Source organism: Taudactylus pleione, unplaced genomic scaffold, assembly GCF_031769625.1.
Source record: "Taudactylus pleione unplaced genomic scaffold, aTauple2 ptg000089l, whole genome shotgun sequence".
Classification (NCBI taxonomy): Eukaryota; Metazoa; Chordata; class Amphibia; order Anura; family Myobatrachidae; genus Taudactylus; species Taudactylus pleione.
Genome location: NW_028284491.1, coordinates 603,584 through 611,912, shown reverse-complemented (window position 1 = coordinate 611,912; position 8,329 = coordinate 603,584).

The following is an 8,329-nucleotide window of genomic DNA, read 5'->3' as shown; positions in this document are numbered from 1 at the left end:
TGTGGACCCTATGGACTTCGAAAGAGAGTTAACCATGATAAGTTTTACCATAACTCTCCTTTTCTTCTTCATGGTCCATAGGGCTCCACAGGGAGACATTGGGGATGTCCCAAAGCAGTTGTTCAAGGGCAGGAACGCTCCTGAGCTTATAGGAGAACCCTATGCCTGAAGGAAGTATCCCGAGAGTCAAATGTATCAAAGGCATAAAACCTAAGAAAGGTGTGGACAGAAGACCAAGTGGCCACCTTGCATAGCTGTTCAGCTGAGGTACCAACCCACGAGAGACCCACAGAGCGAGTAGAATGAGCAGAAACTGTAGTGGGCACAGGAAGGCCCGCGCCCATATAAGACTGTAAGATAGTCATGCGAATCCATCTGGCCAGAGTCTGTTTGTTAGCTGGCCATCCCTTCTTATGGAATCCATATAAGATGAAGAGGGAGTCTGATTTCCTGATGGGAGCAGTACGTTCCTGAGGGTCATAGTTTCTTGGAGCACACCATTGGAAATATGTATGCCATATTCTGTGGTAAATCCTGGCTGAGGGCGGTTTACGTGCTTTTCGCATGGTCTGGACCATAGAGCTGGAAAAACCCTTAGCCTTTAGGAGGGATGTCTCAAGAGCCAAGGCATTAAAGACAGACAGACTTGGTCCAGATAGAGACATGGACCCTGAAACAACAGGTCTATTCATAGAGGGAGCTGAAGAGAACTGTCTATGGAGAACCTTTGAAGATTGGAGTACCAGTGACGCCTGGGCCAGGCCGGAGCTATTAACATGACTGTGCCCCCCTCCTGTCTGAATTTTTTAAGCACTCGAGGAAGCAGCGATATTGGAGGGAAGAGGTATGCTAAATGGTAGTTCCATTGCACCGATAATGCGTCTATGATGGCCACGTCGCAGTCCTTTGTTCTGGTTCCAATAATTGGAAGTTTGTTGTTGTGTCTGAAGGCCATGAAATCCACCTCCCGAAGACCCCATTTGTCCACTAGAAGCTGAAAGACTTCTGGATGTAGAGACCATTCTCCTGCATGCACGTCGTGATGGCTGAGGAAATCCGCCTACCAATTGAGAATCCCCGAGATGAACACTGCGGAGATGGCTGGAAGATTGCGTTCGGCCCTGGTGTGAATGCGGGACACTTCTGTCATTGCTGACTGACTTCGAGTGCCCACTTGGTGATTGAGGTAAGCAACAGCCGTGGCATTGTCGGTCTGTACTTGTACTGGCCTGTTTTTCAGAATACTCTGTGAGCTCTGTAGATGGCTCGAAGTTCCAGGATGTTGATTGGCAACACTGCCTCGACTGGGGACCATCTGGAAGGAGTGCTGGCCGGTTACTGCGCCCCACCCTCAAAAGCTTGCGTCCATGGTGAGGAGAGCCCAGCCCGGGATCCAAAAGGGACATCCTTGGTTCAAATGAGAAATCTGTAGCCACCAGGCTAGGGACAGGCAAACCTCTGGGGGGAAGCTCATTGTCTGGGATTTGAGCAGATAGGGTAGCCCGTTTCAACTGGAGAGAATCAGGTGTTGGAGGGGCCTGGAGTGAAACTGGATGAACTCCACCATGTCGAAGGTGGATACCATGGATCCCAAGGCCTGCATTGCAGAGTGAATCGACACTCTGCGTTTGTAAAGCAGTCTGCATAGTCTGTGCTGTAGTGCTTCCTAACTGCTGTTAGGAAGATTCTCTGAACTTGAGAGTCCAGGAGGGCTCCCAAATGTACCTGTCATGTTTGGGCTATGGAGATCCCCTACTAAGGAATTTGAAGTCAGGGTCCCAGGTTGGGAAAGGAACTGGAGGCGAGGGGCCTGGATGTATGCTTTCCTCATCCACAAGTACCGGATGTTGGCTAGACCTGACTGGGAGGTCTAAAGGTGCCCACACACATACCGATGTCCTCACGATACGGATTTATGGCCAATTTCCTCATGAACTTTCACGGGAGCTCCCTTGCCGTCGTGATCACGATTTTGGAAAAAAGACACCCAATCTGTCTTACGATCTCACGATCTATCGGATCGTACGTATCGTGAGATTGGCCATAACAAATTGTGAGTTGAAAAAATAAATAAAACAGGCTCTTGACTATTGGAGGGAAATTTAAATAGCCATAACAATGGGAGGGGCTAGCTAGGGAGTATAAACAGCAGGCGTCCTTTAATCTCTGTGTACATTCTGCTCTGCTACTAGATGAGGCTAGGTGTATTCCTGCTGAATCCTGTACATTGCTACTGTGCTCTTTGTATTTGGCTTGCCTTATACAAAGTTTATTCTACCTGCAAGTGTGTGCTACCTACCTGCATTCTATCCTGTTCCTGAATTCTGTACTGATGCGTCCCTATCAGTATAGAGTGTTGGTCGCTGAAGCTGGGGTCCGGGAGATTAGGAAGAGGGCCCAGCGAAGAAGGACGAGAGCATGCTGGACCAAGGAGTGGCTGCTACAAAGGGATACCCGCTCTCACATGTCCCTGCTGATGGAGATCAAGGAGAACAACCCGGACGACTATCGGAACTACCTGCGCATGGATGACACCAGCTTCCAAGAATTGCTGCATCTGGTGACCCCCTACATCAAGAGACAGGACACAAGGTGGCGGAGGGCAATCCCTGCTGAAGAGAGACTGGTGGCTACCCTGAGGTACCTGGCTACAGGAAGGTCACTGGAAGACCTGAAGTTTGGGACACTCATCTCACCTCAGTCCTTGGGCGTCATCATTCCGGAGACCTGCAAAGCCATCGTAAAAGTGCTACAGTACCACTATTGCAAGGTAAGTTTAAAAAAACACCACACATTGGTTTCTTGTGCAAAGAAAAAATTTTATTTTTATTTTTTATTCAACATAAAGCAAAAAATTGCCTTCTTTTAGTACAATGTGCACTGACCTGCAGGCACCTGAAAATGTGCACTAAACTGTGTGCAATATCCTTTTTTTGTAACAATTTTACAAAAGAACATTATCACCAAATTTTATGAATCCCAATAGGTAGCCGGCTGTATGTGATAGGGTGGGTCAGACGCCAGTTTGAACAGGCCAATACACACATGGCACAAGTACACATTGTGGCCCCGGCTTCCAGCAATGTGTACTTGTGCCATGTGCGTAGTGACCTTGTCCAAATGGCGTCATCACCACCCTATCCCATGCAGCAAGCAGCTATTAGAATTCATAAAATTTGGTGATATTAAAATCAAGAAAAAATTTACATCTCTGTATATTGGGGCGACTCATCTGCTGCATCCAGCAGAGCATTATACAAGGTGGTGCTGGTGCTTGGTGGGGTAGTAATATCTAACTGGGCAGGGGGGGGGGGGCGGACATTCCTATTTGGGGCAGGGGAAAATAGAATTGGATCTGCAATGTATGTAGAATTTGAGATATTTTTGCTCATACAGTGACTCAAGAGGTCGTAGTTTAACCTTAAAAAATTTCTTTGGATATCTGCATCCAGATTTCTCAATGTGCTGTTCACATGAGCTGTGAAATCATCTATTGCATCTGGGGGGTTCTGCAGCAGCCGTTCTGCGTTTTGTAAAAAATGGTCCTCACGTTCTGTAAAATTCTCCTTTCTGCCTTTTTTTTTTCTTTTTTTGGGGTTGTTGAGAAGATGAGGGTCCAGGTGGAACTTGAGTTTCCACTTGTGTGCTACTCTCCGGATCACTGTCGCCACCGAGCAGACTGAGGTCCGGTGTGGATGTTAAATCAGGGTCTTGGGTGGGAGTCTATATAGGGAAATAAAAAATATAAAATATTATTATAGTCATGTTTTAACATCTTTTTTACTATTTTTACAGTTTCCTAACACCGTGGAGGAGTGGACCAGCATCGCGGAAGATTTTGAACAACGTTGGAATTTTCCTAACTGCGGAGGAGCCATCGATGGGAAACACATCCGCATCAACCCACCTGCCAACACCGGATCATATTACTACAACTACAAAGGATTCTTCAGCATCGTTCTCATGGCAGTGGTGAATGCCAACTATGAATTTCTGTTTGTGGATGTCGGCAAGAATGGGCATGCTTCGGATGGTGGGTCCTTCAAAAGACGGCTTTCTACCAGAGACTCGCCAACAAAACCCTCAACTTGCCCTCACTGGACCAGACAAAGCACGGCCTAAATTACGTTTTCGTTGCAGACGAGGCTTTTGCATTACATGAACATGTGATGAAGCCATTTGCACACAGGGGCCTAACCAGAGAGAAAAGGATCTACAACTACCGTCTATCCCGGGCACGGCGCATTGTGGAAAATGCGTTTGGAATAATGAGCAACCGCTTCCGCATTTTCCACACCACCATCAATCTACATGTGGAGAAGATAGACTGGGTCGTGATGGCGTGCTGTGTGCTGCACAACTTTCTGCGAAGAAAATCTACTCAACGAGGACCAGTCCCAGGTAGACCAGAAGATGTAGGACCCCTGGAGGACATTGAACATTTGACATCTGTGTCTGCACCACCAACTACAACAACATCCACCGCACGTGCCAAAGAAGTGAGGGAGGACTACATGACCTATTTCAATGGACCAGGTGCTGTACCATGGCATGAGGACTGTCTGTGAACTACTGACTAAATTGGACATTTGGGATTTAACAACAAAAACATTAAGGATTTTGGTTTAAACTGTGTCACTACTTACCAAGACCTGCAACCTCCTCATCTCCCTCACGCTCAGACATCAAGGTGATTGATTCCCTTTGAGGCTCTTGTTCACTGATGAATGACTCATTTGGTAGTACCACAGCGCAGGAGTATATATTTCATCTGTAGCCGCTCCTGATTTTTTGGAGTCATCCACCTTCTTTTTTTCTTTGATGTACACTATCCTGAGATTTTGAATCTTTTGCCGTACAGTTTTCAGGTCTGCATCAGATATGTATTTTTTCGTATACACCAACAGTTCCTCGAGTGCGGCCAACTTATGCGACTTATTGTGGTACTTCCGAGAACTGATCTTCCACAGACAGTCTTTCGAGTGCAGGATTTCAATGAATCCTGTAACGAATTCACATTCTGAATCCATGGACATTATCTATGAATAAGAAAAAAAAGGACATTTAAATATTTGTGTATATAGTTTTGTTAAATGTAATGTTGTTATAGTTCACATTTTTAATGTTTTAATATTTTCTTTTTTACAGGTTTTTAAAGGTTTGTTATTCTAATCATGTTTTCTTTTACAGGAATGTTATGTGTTTATTGCTTGGTAATATAATGTTTTTCTTTGTTCGACAGTATGGGTTTTCCACCTTTGGGCCTGTCGTTGTGGTAGAACTACAGATCCCAGGATGCCCTAAAAACAGTTTCAAAGGTGGGTGGCAGGTCATCCTGGGATCTGTAGTTCCACAACAGCTGGAGACCGAAAGGTAGAAGACCCCCAGCTTTAAATAATGTGTGTTTTTAAATGTAATGTATGGTGATTTTTTTGTAAAATATGTGTTTATTTATTTATTTTTTTAATGTATTACACACAATGGTGGGCAGTGGGAGCTTAATGCATGACCCAGCCACCGCCCGCTTCAATACGGCGGGCGGTGGCTGGGTCATGCATTTATTACCTGGGGGCACACATTGGTGGGCAGTGGGAGCTTAATGCATGACCCAGCCACCGCCCACCTCAATACGGCGGGTGGTGGCTGGGTCATGCATTTATTACCTGGGGGCACACATTGGTGGGCAGTGGGAGCTTAATGCATGACCCAGCCACCGCCCGCTTCAATACGGCGGGCGGTGGCTGGGTCATGCATTTATTACCTGGGGGCACACATTGGTGGGCAGTGGGGAGCACATATTGGTGGTCAGTGTGGTTGTATTTAAACTGTACCAATACTCACCAAAACTTGTCCAAAACAAGAATCCAGTGTGCAGGCTCCTCAATGTGCGACTGTCTTGCTCCATACACGATGCTGCACAAGATGGCGATGGGGCGAGTCCAGGCTTCTGTCAGTCAAATTCCGCATTGTGTGATGAATCGTACGAGTCATCGTGAGGAAAAAAACCCTCACGATCGGCTTCCATCGTGTTCATGGTTGGCTAATCTGCCCTACAGCACGGCAGATCAGAAGATGCGGTATACGACGAGCGGGGACGCGCATCGGCATCGTGCTCGTGAGTATAAACTCATGATTTGTACTTTTTTTAACCAATTCGTCGAAATCGGCCAAATCGTGTAAAATTTCGCTATGTGTGTGGGTAACTTACTGGGAGGTGTTCACCAGTGATTCCTCCAATTGGGATTTGGGTTTAAGCTGCACCCAGTAAGCAGGTCATGACCCTTTGGTCAGGTATCCTACACAAGTGGGAAACGGAAGAACACAATTGCAGGGAAAGCACAGGAGAAGGATACTGGGAGTTTGCACTTGGGTGACTTACTGAGTACATATGTAAATCCAGAAGCAGAACTGGCACAGGAGGATGACAATAGGAGGTTGCACTTGGATAACGTACTAGGGACCTCATTCAGAGCCACTCGTAAAATGCTAGCGCTCGCTCTGAATGAGGACGGCCATTTCTTTGTTAAAAACCGGCCTCCTGGCCACTCGCTAAGCTGTGGGTGACCACCCACAGCTTTAGCGAGTGACCAGGTGATGGTCGCGAAGGTCGAGACCATCGCGACCATCGGGTCTTGCGACGAGACCCTTGGGGTCGGGTCTCGTCTCCCGCAAGCCCCAGGTAGCTTCCTGTTCTAACAGAGCAGGAAGCTACCTACTGACATCACTGCTGATGTCAGTAGGGCCGCCTACAAACGGCACTCGGTGGTTCCAGATGCAGAACTGGCACAGGAGAATGACACTTAGGAGATGGTACTTGTACTGAGTATACACACTGTGGATCCAGACGCAGAACTGGCACAGGAGAATGACACTTAGGAGATGGTACTCGGATGACGTCCTGAGTACATACACTGTAGATTAACACTAGGAGGATATCACTAGATGAACAGAGCTTGGAACCTGGAATGCTGCAATAGCAAGTATTCACCGAAAGTAACAATGTTCTACAGGCAACTTCCTGTTTTCCAGAGCCTGGCTAAATACCCTAAGGTAGCAGTCCATTGAAGGACAGTGTCAGCTGACAACAACCATTGCTACCATTGGGTCAAGGGCTAATCAGGTGATGTAGACTGTCATGGCTGCGCCCATGACGGTAACCACAGAAACCAAATCATGGAGCAGCACATGGATGTCCTAGCAGACCTCAGGCATAATCCTCAGTGCGTCACTCGCCGCCGCCGTACCTGGCGTCTGACTGCTCGAGAGGTCAGGGGAAGCTGGCGCTGAGGTGAGTAATGGCCAGTCCTAGGCCGCAACCTGACAGTAGCATTCTTTGACAGAGTGTCAGGGAAGACTTTATCCAGTAGATCAGCCAACCGTGCATTTGTAAAGAGGCAATGGTTACCTGCAGATAGCGGTGAAGAGTCTCTGGAGAGCTTGCCAACAGCAAGAGATCATCCAAGTACGGGAGCAGTCTGATCCCTTGATGACATAAAGAGGCCGCTATAACTGCCATGATCTTGGTAAAGACCCGAGGGCCCGTTGAGAGGCCTGAAATTAGTAATGTTGCTACAGTGTAGCAAACTTGGAGATATTGTTGATGAGAAGGCACTATAGGTACATGTAGGTAAGCATCCTGAATATCTAGGGATACCATAAAATCGTCAGGCTCTATAGCTAGGATAATAGAACGGAGGGTTTCCATATGAAACCTGGGCACCCTGATAAATTTGTTCAGAGACTTGAGGTTGAGGATAGGCAGATGAGACCCATTGGGCTTCTGAAATAAGAAAATAGAAGAATAATAGCCCTTACCCCCGAGGGGACCCAAGTTATTACTCCTGAATTCAGTAAGGACTGAATGGCTTTTTGAAGCAGCAGGGCCTTGGCTGAATCCGATAGAGGTCCTGTGCAAAAGAACTGCTGGGGGGGTCGCCTCAGGAAGAAGAGGGCATATCTATGGGAGACCACTTCTCTTACCAAGGCATCTGACGTAGTTTGATGCCAAACTTGGGCGAATTGAAGAAGTTGGCCTCCCAACCTGGGAGCCCCCAGGGAGAGGCCCGCCCGTTAGGCTGCAGGCTTGTCCTCAGACTTGGCAGGTGGATGTCTAGTAACCCAGGCTTGTTTGGCTCTAGGCTTGGAGGCCTTGGCTGAAGTCTGTTGCAGTGGAAAGGACCCTTGGCTTTGCCTTGAGGGCGATAAGATGATGTCCGCAGCTTTGTATTGTTTGCAGATGGCAGGAACGCCGTCTTGTTAGTCGCCAAAGTAGTCACAGTTTTATACAATTCTGGACCAAATAGGATGTCTCCTGCATAAGGCAAAGACT